General features: G+C 50.7%; 1 long non-coding RNA gene across 1 annotated transcript in view; it reads left to right on the top strand.

The window, feature by feature from the left end:
- Nucleotides 1-11307: 11307 nt before the first annotated feature.
- LOC106025243 (uncharacterized) overlaps nt 11308-16008 on the top strand; it is a 14931-nt gene continuing 10230 nt past the window's right edge. Inside the window, exon 1 of the long non-coding RNA XR_010039854.1 lies at nt 11308-11973. This is a non-coding gene — a long non-coding RNA (uncharacterized LOC106025243). The remainder of the gene's footprint in view (nt 11974-16008) is intronic.

Genomic DNA, 16008 nt, shown 5'->3' with positions numbered 1-16008 from the left:
AACTGCTACACCCCTCTAGTGTGACAGTCACTATGCTAGATGTTGGGCTGTGCAGTGAACAAAAGGTGTTGTCTCCAACCTCATGGAGCTTAGACTGCAGGGAAGCGGTAGATGGACCAACGTGTACCAATAACCAAGCGAGCAAATCATGAAGGAAACCCAGATGAAGACTGAAGAGAAGCAAAAATGGAAGAATTCCTAAAGGTCGTGGGGTCAGCACAGATTTCTCCAGGGAGGCAGTGTTTAAACTGGATCCATAAGGATGAGATATGCAGAGTCGTAGCTGAGCGGGTGAGCATGAGCAGAGACCCCGAGGAAGGTCAGAGCCGGGGTTCCTGCATGGGCTGGAGCAGGAAGCAGGAGGAGGACAGTGGCTGGAGGCAAGACGGCAAGAAGGGTCGGCCGGCCCGGGCAGCCAGCCTTAGAGGCTGGAAAACAAGGAGACAAGCCAGCCTAAAGAATACCTGAAATTTACTTTGATTTTCATAGATAATCCCTGCTGTATGAACAATAGATTAAAGAGGGGTAAGAAGCTAGGCAGGATGACACACACCTGTAACACTCTGGGAGGCTGATGCAGGAGGATTGTAAGTTTGATTCCAGCCTGGGCAACTTACTGAGACTGTGTACCAAAATTTAAAAAAAAAAAAACAAAAAAGAGGTGTTGTGAACCTCAGTGCAAAAGCCTTGAGTTCAGTTCCCAGCACTGCACAAATAGATAGATATTTGGATATTCAGACAGATAGAAAAAAGGTAGGTAATTAGGTAGATGATAGATAGATGAATACATACATGCCTACTTAGACAGACTGATCGACTGACAGACAGACACACAGGATAGACAGATGAAAAATGGAAGGAGGGACGTTCATGAACATATCTCTGCAGTTGTCCAGGGCCGAGAGGCTGGTGCCATAGATTAGGGTGGTGTCATGGATGAGAAATGGGTGGATCTGGGAGGTGCTTTGTAAGAATTCATAAGCTTGGGGCTGGGGATTTAGCTCAGTGGCATAAGCACCTGCCTTGCAAGCAGGCAGTCGTGAATTCGATCCCCGGTACCGATTAAAAAAAAAAAAAGAATCATAGGCTTTAGAGACTGAATTGGGGGTGGAAAGAAGTGTTAAGTGGTAGCTTGACCTCACCCAGAAGTAGACCATGAGGTATGGATTTGAGAGGCTGCGATTGGCTGTGTAAGAGGGGCCTGAGGGAGCCGGCGGAGAGTATAAGGAAGGGGGACAGGAAAGGAAGCCAGGAGGGGTGCTGCTAAGAGAAGGCTGCCTCTGTGGCATCTGGGGCTCAGTCCCTGGGCAGCCTTGAGAGTGCATACCTCAGCACGCATGCGCGCTGTGTGAGAGGCGGGCCAGGCAGGAGTGTTTATACTCCAGCCCATGCTGCTTGAGGGAGGGCTCTCCTGCCACCAGAGTGCCTGGATGCACCCGGGACTGAGCCCCAGGACCTAGGGAACATCTGCACAAAGAAAGGTGGGCGCCACAGCTGGAAGCCAGACCAGGGACACAGAAGCAAGACAGGTGGGTGGGTGTGCCTAGGTCACCAACAGGGCCTGCCACACCAGCAAGGACACGGATGTTCCCGAGTGGAGCAGGTGGAGGCTCTGGGTTCATGGAGTCCTCAAACACGATCAGACATTTGGGTTACTGGCATCTCTCCCCAGCTTCTTAACGCTTTTCCTCCATTACAGCCCTGCTGTTACCAGACTCTTACATCACGTGATTTCTGTGCCCCAAACCTGCTCCTCTCCCAGCCAATGGCTCCACTGCTCACCCAGCCTCTTAGATCAGGGCCCATTGTCTGTCAGATTCTTCTTTTTCCCATCCCCCAACACCTGGTTCTACTGACTCAGCCTCAAAGTAGTCTGGGTTTATGATCTAGGTCACCCCCATTTATGATCTAAGTCACTACCGCTGCTCAGAACAGCAGCAGCAACCCTTAACTCCCCACTCCGTGTCCATCCTTGGCCGCTGCTCCGTGGCTCTGATGTAGCTTCTTCTAGCCCAAACTAGGGATGAAAAGTAACCGGCACTGGGTGTTGGGAGGTGGAGCCCGAAAGTGGTGACTGGGTAGACAAGAAGGATGAACACGGAGGCAAAAAGATAGCACATCTGAGTCCAGCTTGGGCAACACAGTGACCTAGGGAGATCTTGTTTCAAAATAAAAGTACGAATTACAAAAAGGCTGGGAATCTAGCTCAGAGATTTAGCTCATACACCAAAGGCCCTAGGTCCAAACTCCTGTTGGGGGAAAGTTTTTTAAAAAGTAGGGGAAGAAAAAAAAAATAGCAACCAGTGCTTCCTTGGGAGAGGTGAATACTCACTCTCTAGAGCCTGCATCAGTCACTCCAGAGTGGGTTGCTACCAAATCAAGGCAGGCTACACCTCCTTCCCTACTTCACATGCACTCCCCTGCCCTTGACCTTTCTGCCACTTGCTCAAAAAGCACAAAACCTCCCTATCACACCCCTTAACTCCACAGTCTCCAGAACTATGCATCAAAATAAGTTTTTGTAATACTCAGTCCCAGGCATTCCGTGATAGCAACAGAAAACAGACAAAGACACCCAACTCTGTCCAGAAGCCAAAGTGATCTTCAATGGAAAACTAGACCATAATCACTCTCTATATCTACCCACAATGCCCCTCACATTGTGATGATGGTAAAATCTAACCTCTTACCCTGCCCTGCAAATCCAGATGGTCCTGCTCCGAAACCTAGTCCCTGCCACTCCCTATTATTCTCTCTGTTCCCACATTGGCACTTGAACAGTTGACTACTTGAACAGCTCCTCACACCATTAAGCTCCTTTCTGCCACTGGGCCTTTGCACTGACTGTTCCTTTTACCTGGAATACCATTCCTCCCAGATTTAAAGGACTGGCCCCTTCTCATCATTTGTGCCTCAACTCAAATGCCAATATCCTCATTTGTTTGTTAATATGGTGGTTTTTATCTGCCCCAGCTTCGATGTACATTCTGATGTAGAATCACTACTGTCTTTCCTCACCAGGTACCATAGCCAGGGTCCATAACATGATGGAGGTACACAGGGTCCTCAGGACATACTCGCTGAATGAATTATGGTAGTGGTGACAAACACCTTATTTCTTCATGAGGTTTTAAACCAAAGCTATGAAGTGTGGTTAAAAAAATAAGGTGATGGTGAAAATTTTTAAAAATTACCACACTAAGAGATATATTGTCTTTAGTCCCATTCAGAATACTTTTTCTTGCTTTGAACACCCTTATCCCATCATTCTTGCCACTTCCAGAAGCTTCTTTCATGAGAGTCTTTACCTGTGCTGTCACAGCTGCCTTGATGCCCTGTATCTATCCAAAACATTTACTTTTCATGGTCATTTGGACTTTGGGGAAGAGCCAGGACCCAGGGCCAGATCCAGGAAGGTGCATGACGATACACCAAGATATTTCCCCAGCCTGCCCTGCCCTGGGATCGCACTCGGCAGCACCATTCTCTGTGTTTTTAATCACGTTTCAGAAAGACTCTCATGACAAAGGAATTCCAGGACTGCTTCAGGTAATTGCGAGAGAAATGGAATAAGTATGATCAAAGCAAGGGGCAGTATTTTGAAGGAGGCTCACGACAATGTGTCTTTACTGCAATAAATACTAAGAAAAAATATCTATATTCATATTCCCCACATCTCTTGATCACACCACATAGATGTCTTCAGCCATTCTCCGAATCGCCAGGTGCTAACTTGGCCCTTCCTGAGGCGGTGCTCAGGCCCCCAGGCCCCTCAGAGCTACAGATGTCCAGTACCACGACTCAGGCTCTGGAGAGGAACAATCCGACAGAGGCCACGAGCGCTGAGCCATGTCACTGCCCCACCGCAGTTGGCCTGGCTCTCCCTGGCCAGCCCTGGCACCCAGCCCCTCTGTCAGCACTGGAGGCTGGAGACAGAGGAAGCAATGTCTTCCGAGCCCACAGTTTCCGGCCAAGCTCCAAGTCTGAAAGTCCCCCTCTGGAGCAGAGGTAGGCATGGGGCTGTCATGCAATGTAGCTTTTTCCTCTTGGTCTCATAAACATCAGTTTCTGCAAGAGATACTTTTATGGGAAATCTGGGAAACCGAAACCCCAATCAGACCTGAAGAGAGGGCATGCGCCTCCCTGGGGGGGCAGGGCAGCCTAGCCCGACAGACACAGCAGCCACAGGTGCCCTCAGCCTAAGACAGCCGGCTATTCCATCGCTCCTGACCCCCAGTACTGCATCCCCCACCCCCACAGCAATAACTGGCTAATGCTATGACGTGACCCTTGCTCTTTTGAAGCCCCAGGCAGGACAGTTACAAGCTGTTTCTCCTAGGGCAAATCACTCAACCTCTCTGATCCTTAGTTGCCTCCTGAGGAAAACCAGGGATAAAAGCACCTGCCCCACAGTGCTCACAGAGGTCTCTAAGAGTTGAAAGCAGCTCCAGACCCAGAGAACACTCTCCACAAAGGCTCTTAGCCCAGTCCCTCACTCAGTATGTTGCTAAAAATATGTTTTATTGGATTTCTCCTTTTGAGCCACGGAAGCTATACACGTCCCTTAAAACAAGTCGATCAGCAGAGAGGTAAGTGGAGGAAAAGCTCTTTATCTGCCTTCTCTCTAAACTCACAGGCCCTTCCCCACCTGCACGTGTCCCTGCAGAAGGTGACCATGAGGCACGTTGTTTTCTATGCTTTTCTCCTTGCATGGTGCCCCTTGGCATGAGTGGCTTCATTTTCACAGGCTAAGATACGCACAGAGATCAGCATCCCCTGCTGCCGTGAACCTCCATGACTCTGCTGCTGATGAGCATCCCAGGTCCTTGGCCCCATCCTTGCCTGGTCCAGCAGCACTGCCAGAGCTGTCCCCTGCTTTCCCTCGGATGGAGCTCCAGGGTGTACAGATTGGGTCAAAGGGCACAGTTTTATTTGTGCTTTTAATGACACTGTGCTCTGGAACATATACTGAGTGACCACATGACCCAGGTGGCCCAGAAGCACAGGCAAGGCCCAGAGGCTCTGGATTTCCGTGGGGCACTCACCTCCTGACACAAGGCTGGTCCCAAAGCAGGACACAGAAATGAAAGTCAGAGCCACCTTATCCCTTGCCACTTCTCCGAAGGAGAGGTGATGGCTGCAGCGGCAACACAAACAAGACCAGGAAAGCAGTGGAGGGGAGCAGGGGCGGGGGTCGGTAACCGTCTACATGGCAGTTGGTGGTGACAGTGGGGTGGGCAGCATGTGAGATGGAAGCATTTGCTTTGGCAGCCCAGATGCTGACCAGAGTGAAGCCCCCCACATCCAGGAGCCCTCTGGGTGTCAGCTCACAATGCTCTTGTGTGGGTCCAGACTCTGACGCAGGTCCTTGAGGTGCTTCTGTCTACCAGTGATCACAGAATGACCCAAGAGAACAACAGGGAGAAAGTGAGCCAGTTAGAGGGACAAAGGTCTTTGGCTAGCTGAGCAGCCAGGTCCTAGGAACTCCAAGGCTGCTCACTCTGACTCCCAGACCAGGGTCTCTCCCCTGGTAAGGGCTTGGTGCTGTCCTCTGAGCTGGTTCCCTGTGCACTGGCCATATACTGTAACTCATGTTATCACTCGTTCTGCAATTATTGAGCACCTACTGTATGCTGGACACTGTGCCATGTCAGAACATGTGGTGGTGAACAATTGAGGCTGTGTCCTCTCAGCTTCCAGGGTCCCCCCAAAATACCACATTCTGTGCCAGGAACTGTGAATACCTTAGTTACTTTACATGGCAAAGGGGACTTTGCAGACGAGATTGAATGAGGGGTTTGAAGATGAGACAATTACACTGAGTTCTCCATATGCGTTCCCTAAAAACACAAGGCTCTTCCCAAAGGGAGATAAGAGGGCCAGAAAAAAGAGGTGGGGATGGAGGCAGACATGGAGATAAGAGGAGAAGCTACTGGAGGAGCCAAGGATGCAGGGGGCCCCCACAGGCAGTGGAAGGTGGGGCGACCCCTTCCTAGGGCATCCAGGAGTCAGGCAACCCTATGGCCCAGTCTAGACTTCGCCCCAGAACTGTAAGATAAGACATGTGTATTGCTTTTTCAGAGTTTCTGGAAATTTGTGATAGCAGCATTGGAACCAAACACAAAGGTCTAGAAGGAGAGGCAGATCCTGAATTCTGGTGGGACGAGACGTGCAATTGGTTGGGAACCCAGTGCAAAATGAAATATGGCTCCTCTTGTTGAAAAAGTATTCTGAACTTCAAAACAGTGTTTGACCACAAAGTGATCCACCAAGTGCGGCTCTTCTGTGCACACAGCCACTTACAGCTGCCCGGGTCACAGACTCAGCAAGCCTGCCCTGAATCCCACCGCCTAGGGCCAGCTGAGTCTAGGGGAGCAGTCAGGGCCTGAAGTGAAAGCAGAGGCCTTGAGCGCCGGGACCCTGAGGGGCCCAGGCTGGGGCTCTATGAGGGCCACCATTGCTGTGTTGCAGGGAGCAGGAAGTGGAGGAGGGCTGGCCTTCCCACCCTGTCACCCAGAGAGGAGACAGAGACGCAGCTGCGTCCTCAGCAAGAAGCACCCTTCTCCCTGTTTCTCTGGCCTGCCTCCTCTTCAGGATGTTCTTTAAGTTCCTAAACTGCTTTCAACACCTCCCTTCCCAGATTAACTATGCCCCTTGCCTCCATCCCTGTGGATCTTTTCAAATAAACTCGGCGTTTGGGCATAACTTTGGATTGATAGAAGAGTAGCAGAGACACCGTGGAGAGGTCACTTCCCCAAAGCCAGCATCTCCCCTGTCTCTGCTGAAACTGGGACTTGGGCTGGATACTGGGTCACTGATCAGGAGCACCGCGTGCCTTAGCCCCGCCCCACTGCTGTCTCCCGTTTCAGCACAGCACACCCCTTTTCGGCTCCAGGTCCCTCCCAGGAGCTCCCCTTCCACTATCAAATTAATCCAGGTGCTGCCTGTCCTGGGCCCTGGGCTGAGTGAAACACACGCTTAGCCTCCCTGAAGTGTCAGCTCATCATCTGCTCCACCTGGCAAGGAGACCCGAGCTGAGGAAGAGGGGAACCCTCAAAAACATGCGGTTCCCGTGCGATTGCTTCCTGGCTCCGCAGCTGTCTGGCCAGGGCCTCCCAGTGCCTCCTGGCTGAGTCAGCACAGGTTCCTCCGTTACTCTTTCTTGGCTTAGTATTTTCCCTTAAGGAAATTTACTTTTTAGAAAATATAAAATGATTTTGCTTTTGTGGTACTGGCAATTAAAGCTAAGCTTTCACCTTGTGTTACATCCCCAACCCCGTTTCGGTTGCTCAGGCTGAGATTGAATTTGAGGTCCTCCTGCCTCAGGCTCCCAGAGTGCTGGGATTACAAGCCTGTGTTACCACCACAACCAGCTCCAAAGATGGTTTTGAAAGGACTCGCCACATATTATCCTAGCTGTAACACAGACAAGGAAGATGGCACTGCATCATAAGTTGGGGCAGATGTGGGTGCCAGGGCTCTGGCTGAATGCAGAGGGACCTCTCTTCTTCCCTTCAAGGATGGCTCCCTGTCCTCAGGAGTCCCTGGTTGGGGCTGGGGCTGAACCCAGGTGAAGGTAACCCTAATCTGCTCCATTTCCCAAGCGCCCACTTTGTGCCAGGCGCCACATGGCATCTGACAGGTTTGAGGTTAGTCTTGTTTATGATCCATTTCACAAAGGTTCAGGGGAGCAATGGGACAGGTCAGGGGCGCACAGAAATCAGTGGCATCTGAACGAGTCCCCCACCACCTTCTAGCCACTCTCAGATCCATCCCTGAAGTGACCGGAAGGCTCAGAAAGCCGTCCCTGCCAGAGCGTTCCAGAATCTAATGGCCCTCAAGTGTCCTGTACAGGTAGCTACAGGAAAGTCAGTGTAGGAAGAGGCATCTTCCCTGCAAAGCTAAATCAGGGAATGATATTTGATTTGCAAAAATATTCACGAAGGAGTCTGAGGTAGAGGATTTGAAGTATGCTTTTCTTTTCAAGCCTCTGACCATTTTATCCTTCCCCTGAGGCGGCCACTGGGACGAGGGGCAGGGTGAGGTTCGAAGGGTAGCAATCTGTGGCTTTGAGAACCTGGGAGCCCAAGCTCATACCACTGCCTACTCTTTTTTCTTTTTAATACTGGTGCAAACAATTAACATGAGCCCTATTTTCTTAAAGGAATTTAAATGTTCTGTGTAGTACTGTCAACCAGAAGTACACATCCTACAGCAGCTCTCCAGACCACATTCACCCTGCATAATTTAACTTTCCATCTGCTGCACAGTCCCCCCACCTCCCCCTCCCAAGCCTCTGGCAACCACAGTTCCACCCTGTGGTAGGAGCTTGACTCCTGTAGGGTCCTCAGGTAGGAAGACTCTTACAGTATGTCACTGTGCACCTGGCTTCTTTCACCTAACACAGTGTGCTCTGAGTTCATCCATGTTGTCAATTTCCTCATATTTTAGGGCTGGATAATATTCCACTGCATATGTGTCCTACCTTTTCTTTATCTATCCATCTGTTGGAAGACGTGGATTGTTTCCATATCTTGGCTCTTGTAAATAATGCTGCAATAAACATAGGAATACAAATATCTCTGAGATTCTGATTTTAGCTTTTTTTATTTGTTTTTTGGGGTCTGTGTAGCTCAGGCTGGCCTTGAACTCACAGCAATCTTCCTGTCTCAGTCTCCTGAGTGCTGGGATTACAGGCATGCGCCACTATACGCAGCTGATTTTAATTCTTTTGGGGCACATCCAGAAGTGGGGTTGTGGGGCTATTTGATTGTTCTACTTTTACTTTTGGGGAACCTCTATACTGTTCTCCCTCAGAGCTACACATTTGTACGCTGGCACAGGCAGCACACGAAGGTTTTTTTCCCCCACGTTCTCATCAACATTTACTTTTTAAAAAGTAATGGCCGTTTTAACAAAGGTAAATGATATCTCAGTTCCCTGATGTTAACACGGGAGCACATTTTCTTGTAACTATTGGTCATTTCTATGTCTTCTTTGGAGGAAACCTGCTCAAGTCCTTTGCCTATTTTTTTGAGCTTCCTACTGAGTTGCAGGAGCATCTCGTAGATCTTATTAGATATGTGGTTCGCAAATATCTTCTCCCATTCTGGAAGTTGTGTGTTTGTTGTTGTGCTATTTTTATTTTTAAAGAAACCTTTTATTAGGGCCTACACAGGGGTTCATGAGTAATCATGGATGCTTCTGACCTACATTAGCTGAGTCATTACAACAGAGATCATACATCCAGAAAAACCGAAGGTGTTTGCTATTCTGCACTATCCAGAAAGTTTAGCAACTTTGTTCCAGCCCTTAGGGCTTCAGGAAATTGAGGTCAGGCACACTGGAGGTCAGGAACTTGTTGGAGGCCTACACTGGGCAGAGGGCAGTGTAGGGGAAAAGCACAGGTGAGGGGTGATCAGAGGAATCCAGAGGGACCAGGGATGATCTCGTCCTGGGCAGCTCCAAACCCCAGGTCTCAGGAGGCCCTTGAGTCCCTCCCCACATCACCTGCTCTTGTCAGACAGGCCAGGCCAGGGCACACTCTGCAGAGATATTAGCCCTGGGAAACCAGGAGAGAGCTGTCCCCAGCCCGGCAGGACAGGGCTGCAACAGAGCTTCAGCAAGTTCCTCTAAAATTCAGATTCCAGCACACCCGGGCCCAGGACTCTGTTTTCTAACTATGTCTTCCTGATTGTAAAGAGCAGTCACACGACAGTATTTCAGGCTCATTGATCATTTCCTTGAGGTAAAGACCGACATACAAGCAAGATCACAGGTCTCTTAGTCCCTGATCCTTCCGAAGGAAGAAGAGGCAGGAGGATTATTGCCCCATTTCACAGGAGAACAAAATAAGACACAGAGGCTGGTTGGTGGGTGAAGCTAGTCCCTGTGGCCTGGTAGGTAGAAGTTTCTAGAAAAGGCTTCGTGGAGCAAGTGTGGTGGTTTCACATGGTAATCACCTGAATGTTGGCCTTAGGCAGGTGTCGTGAGTGTGGTCAAGGGCTGGGTGCAAAGCCAGGGGTCTCCAGGAACAGGAGGTGGAAGTGGTTCTAAGAGGGACCTGCCATTCTGTGTCCTTACTCATGATGCACACAGTGACCTGATGGGGGCAGGCTTTAACTCAACCTCCTCGGCCCTAGTTCCCAGGGAAGGACGCTCAGGACCCAAGACTGTCAAGCCTCCCCACACTGTGGGCCTGACAGGGGGAGAAGAACCTCACTCCACTGAACAGTCAGCATTCCTAGGAGACACAGCCCCCTAGAGGTGAGGGCTCCTGCAGCTTGGGGTTCAAATCCTGCACCAGAGGGCTGTTTCCAAGTGAGACATTTCAGGAACCCTATTGCCCCCACAGCACGTCACACATGCCAGCCACTGGGACAGGTTATCTCATCCAATCATCTGAGCAGCCCAAGGTTGGAACTGTTGTTACCTCTGTTCCCTTGAGGGCGAGACTGAACCCGAGAGATTGAGTAATTTACCCCAGTCACACAGCTATGAGGAGATGAGGCCAGGTCCAGCGTGGGGCTCAGACCTGAGGTGCCACATTTAAAACGTGCTTTCGTATGAAACACGTTGAAGTTTTTAAATTTGAAATTTCAGAAAGCACAAGTTTGTATTTTCCCTCTAAAGGGAATGACTAAGTCTGTGTCCTCTGCCAGGCCCACTCCAGGCCGCTAAGTTTCAACTCTAGAGTAAATGCAGTCATTGGATGGGCAGCCAGTTCCTCACGCAAATCCAAATTAATACAAATGAATATTCTCACATCCTCCCCCTTTTAATGAAAAGAGGCATATACTGTGTCTTGTTTTGGACCATCTTTTTCTCACTTAAAATTGCTTAGAGATTTGTCTCCCTGTTTTCCACAGCCTTATGGCACAGAATTCCCGCACAGTACATAGAGTCTGAGGTTTATTTAGCGAGCATCCTACCGGTGAGGGAGGGAAAGCTCTCTTCAGTCTTTTGCTTTACAATGTTGCAAAGAATAACCTTGCACATAAATAAGATTTCCTGAGCTCCAGTTTATCCATGAGATTACAGCTGGGCAGCAGACCAGCTGGGACAGAGTTTCGGCATTTGTCATTTGTGCTGATATTGCCGAAAAGGACCAAGTTCCAACACAGCACAACCCAGATCCCAAAGGCCTGGGGCTCAGTGGGTGGAGCAGAGACCTGGCCACAGCTTTGCCTGCAAAGCAGGGTGTCTGAGGGGTGGGGCTCCAGGGGAGGGGACTGGATTCTCAGTTGCTGTAGGTAAAAAGGCGCCTCCCTTCTCCCTCTCTGCCCCATACTGGGCTTTGAACTCAGGGCGCTAGCCCTGAGCTGTACCCCCAGCCTCTTGTATTAATGATTTTGAGACAGTATGTTATGCAGGCTAGGCTCCAACTTGCTATCCTCCTGCTTCAGCCTTCCTAAGTGCTGGGGTAACAGGCTCTCACCACCGCCCCTGGCCGGCCTCCTCGCTCGCTCTAGCTGCCTCCTCCTGCTTCCTTGAAGCTCTTCTGTGATCCTAAACTGCACACAAGGCAAAATAGTATGCAGCAGAAGGAACAGCAGGGAAAGCATACCAAGGCTTGTTTGAAGGGGACACAACGGGAAAGCAGGCAGTCCGGAGGCCCAGGGCACCGATAGTCCCAGGGATGGCCATAGGGAGTGGGGAAGGGGGCATCCTTCACTGCTCTCTTCCCCCGCAAGCTGAGCCATTAGCCTGGGACACGGAGACGCCTGCCTCAGCCTCATGCTCAGGCCTTTTCTCAGCAGGAGGGTATCTGTGGCAGCCTGTCCCTTGGGCCACAGCCCTGTGCATGGGTTTCACGTGCATTTTCCTAGTGAAGCCTCCCAGCCACACATGAGATCACTTCTATTATTACCCTCGCCCTCCAGAAGAGGACGCAGGTGAAGTAACTGTCTGAGCGGGCTCTGCAGAAAGTCAGCTGGGATCATCTGAGCCACAAATCATTAGGACACCGAAGGGGTAAGTAATGGTGCTAAAAATACTGACTTGGAAGGCATTCTAGGGACAGCCGAGTGCCCATTCGGATCCCCACCTCCTAACAGAGCTTTGGGGATGGGGAAGGATCCCTAAGACTCTATCCTAGTTCCTGGTTTTCATGCATGTCTTATTTGATGGAGTGAATTCTGGTGATTGCAGAAGACATGGAACATCTGGAGAAGAGAATGAAATTAATCCGTAAACTCACCACCAGGCCAGGTCTCCGAGAACAGTGCAGGGATGCTGCCGGGCTGAAGTGTGTGTCTCTGTGTTGTATAACATGCTAATTGGAATACAGCAGATGCACAGAGAAGTGAGTGGATCATAAATGTATAGCTTGATAAATTTGCACGGCAAAGTATCCTGTGAGGAGCATCCAGATTAGGAAACAAATACTGCTGTGTGTGTGCTTTAAAAACAGCATCAGAATCGTATGGTAGCGAGAGTTGAATTGTGTCCCTTAAAAAGACATAGTGACACCTGAATCCCAGGCACCTGTGTGGGTACCTGGTGGCCCTGCTGGTGTTTTGATTTTGGCCTCCAGAGCTATGAAAGAAGCAGTTTCTGCTGCTCTAGGTCGCCAGGTGTCGCTGGTTACAGCATCCCTAGGAAATGAATACAGATGGTGTCTGCAGTTTAATGTCTTTTCTGGTTAGCAAAGTCATGCAGGTTCATCTGTCACCCAGACACATGCACCAGCTCCTGGGCTGATGCAGGAATGTCACCTCCTACCGCCTGATAATCACTGCAAACACGTCAGGCAACAGATGATGTCTCCACTACACTACGGTTTTGGGGGTGAGTGGTCAGGGAGCAGACCACAGGTGTTGGGGAGACCTTGGCAATGGGGGAAGGCAGAGGGGGAGGGTAATGGCCTCTCCCTTCTCCTGGCCGGGCAGACCAGCTCCCTCCTCTCTCCACCAAGGGTCGGTCTGTGACTTTGCTGCCAACTGCTGGGTCCCCTTAGTAGATGGCCCTACTTTCTTGGGTTCCTTCATCCCTGCAAAGGTGAATCCCACCCAGCCCCACGTGCATCTTTGCTCCTATCCCGCACCCCCACGAGGCTGAGCAAGTTGGTGTCTTCCCATCTCTTAGTGAACAGATAGGAGCCAAGGTCAGGGACCTCCGGGTTTGTGGACACCAGAAAGGGATCCAGAGGGAGGTCAGTGATGGTTTTGGTTTTTCTAAGAAGCATACTCTAGTCACAGATAAGAAGGTCACTGCAAGACTTGGGCCAGCTGGGAAAGGGCCACTCAGTGGGTGGTACCAGCATTGGCATTTGTCTGAAACCCACCTGTGGGGTGTGGGATGGGAAAGCTGAACAGATCATGGGCAGGCCCTAAGCAGCCCAGGGTCCTGTCCATCCCTAAAAGGCAGCAAGGAGTGGTGTTCCCAGCACAGCCAGGCAGGAGAGAGGAAGGCTGTCTGCAGTCTGCGTTGATTTTGCATCTGATGTCTGGGGAGTGACGCTCTCAAAAACAAAATATCAGGGCCAGTTTTGAAGCCAAGAAGAGAGGCGGGGGCCACTTCCCTCCCTCCTAACAAGACCAGGCAGCCCAAGGTGGGGAGGAAATCCAGGAGCAAGTCTGTGCCCGTCTTGGCGAGAGCACAGCCCACAACTGCTCACCACTTTCCTGTGTCTCCTCAGGGAAGGCCCAACCCAACAGGGTCTGGACGTGATCAGCACTTGCATGTTTGTTGATTGCATTGCATGGATGGATGCATGGGTGGATGGAGGGAAATAGCTGGGTGCATAGATGAATGAATAAATACATGCGTGAGTGAGTGAATATGTATATATTTGGATGGATGGATGGGTACGTGAATACAGACTGAGGACTGCACGGATAGGTGGGTGGATTGATACATATGCATGGATAAAGGAATGGAGAGCTGGATGAAGAGGTGATATGTTCACAGGTGAGTAGACTGAAGGGTAGATAGTTTGGAAAGCCCTTAAAGATAGGGGCTGGGGATTTAGCTCAGCGGCACAAGCACCTGCCTTGCAAGCAGGCAGTCGTGAGTTCAATCCCCAGTACCGATAAAAATGAAAAAGACAAAAAAAAAGATAGGGAAGGACAGTGTATAATCCCAAGAGCAAACTGGGCGTGCTAACATCATCTAGTCTCAAGGCAAGACTCAGCATCTGTTCAAGAGACCACGGGGTGACTGAGCAAGGTGAGGACTGTCCCCTCTCACCTCGAGGCCTTTGCAAGGCCGTTCCTTCTGCCTGGAACATTCTCCCCCACTCCTCTGCCTCCCTGACTTCCACTCAGTCTTTTATAGCTCACTGGAGCTCTTTAGCTTGAGGCAGTACCGTCCCACCCCTTTGGCCCTCTTCTTACTTGCCTGGCTGCGCTGGAGTCCCTCCTGTAATGAACGCAGCTTCACTGCTGTGTAGACCACCCTGCACTGATGCTGTCTGTCCAGAGGCCTGCAGGCATGTTGAGCTGTGCCTGGCTCCCCTCTCTGTCCCAGCAGTGGGTCTGGCACACAACAAACACTCAGGAAATGCTGTCAAACTACATCAAGTACACAGAGGAGGGAGTCTTGGCCTCACCAGCTCACCAAACAGGGCCTGTGATTGCATCAGATATACAGATGAAAAACTGAACTTTAAAAAGCAAAACTGGTGCTAAGTGTGTGATGCATGTCTGTAGTCCCAGCACTTTGGGAAGTGAGGTAGTGGGACTGCAAGGTTAAGTCTAGTTTATGCAATTTAGTGAGATTCCAGCTTAAAATAAAAAATAGAACAGGGCTGAGGATCTAGTTCAATGCAAAGGCACAGGGTTCAATCCCCAGTTACCTTCAAAACCAAATTTACCAGACAAAAAAAGGGAGCCACAAAAGAGAAGTAGGCTGAGAAATTAATACGGAGCTCAGGTTTGTGGCTTGGGAGGGAAATCCTCGCTTGTATAATGTCTCACAGTTTACAAAGCAGAACCCCTGAGTCAACGTGGCAATTCCTATCATCTTAGCTGATTGAAAACGGAGGCCCCAGGCCAGGGTCCCAGTGTGCGTAGAACCAAGGCCAGGGCTAGGATGGGGCCATCCATGCCACACCCTCTGTCTGCCCTCAGGGAAATCTTCAGGCTAATAATAGTCAATGACTAGGCCTTTCTAGGAGAAAAGATTGGGAGGCTTAGAGCGCCTGGTCTCACACAGCTAGGAGGTAGGAAGGAGGACAGGCCTGGGATCTCAGGCTGGTGGAGACTTCACCTCAGAGCAGTGAGTAAAGCAGAGCCAAGGGGCTTACACTGACGCCTCCAGAGACCCCCAGCAGGAGGCCATCTGGAACCCCGAGGACACTTACGAGAACTATGTCTGACCCTAGATCTTGTGGAGCACCAGCCTGCCCTGGCAGGGCATGAAGGGTTCAGAAGGGTTGGCCCTGACTAAACCAGACCCCTGACTGGTTTAGCTGAAGACCCTTGAGTGTTGGTGTCAGGTGGACAAGTTCGAATTCCATTTCCATGACCTGGGTGAGTTTTGCCCACTGAACCTCAACGATGTCCCTGCAAAGCCGTGGTGGTAATTCCTGTGCAGGGCGTCATGCCAAGCACCTAGGATCGATGCTCAGGTGCCAGCCAGAGCACTTGGCCATGGTGGGTGTCACTGTCCTCACACTGATCCTATCCTTACACCTTATGGTGTAAGGCCCAGAGAGCAGAGGCTCAGGAGTGCACATGGGGCTAGATGGGCTCCCCCTACCAGATGGAGGGGCCAGGAAGGAAGGGCGCACTCATCTAGGCCAGGGGACCCAGACAGCTGGAACAGAGCAGCAGCCCCACTTGTGATGAAGAAAGGAAGGGTCAGAGCTCTGTGCTCTCCTGCTGGGCTCTCCCTCCCTGACACCCCTGGTCTGCACACTGCCCCCACAAACATTCAGCACTGATTCCTGCCACCCTATAAGGTGGGGCATCAAGCCCACAGGCTTAGGAACCAGACAAGGCAGGTTCCACTCCTGACTCTCTGGTTTGCAAGCTGGGGCCTGGGTCAGGTCACCCAGCTCTCTGA

Source organism: Cavia porcellus, unplaced genomic scaffold (genome assembly GCF_034190915.1).
Source record: "Cavia porcellus strain 051 isolate PalLab524CR breed Dunkin Hartley unplaced genomic scaffold, mCavPor4.1 scaffold_16, whole genome shotgun sequence".
Lineage (NCBI taxonomy): Eukaryota > Metazoa > Chordata > Mammalia > Rodentia > Caviidae > Cavia > Cavia porcellus.
This window is presented reverse-complemented; position numbering and strand designations above follow the sequence as displayed.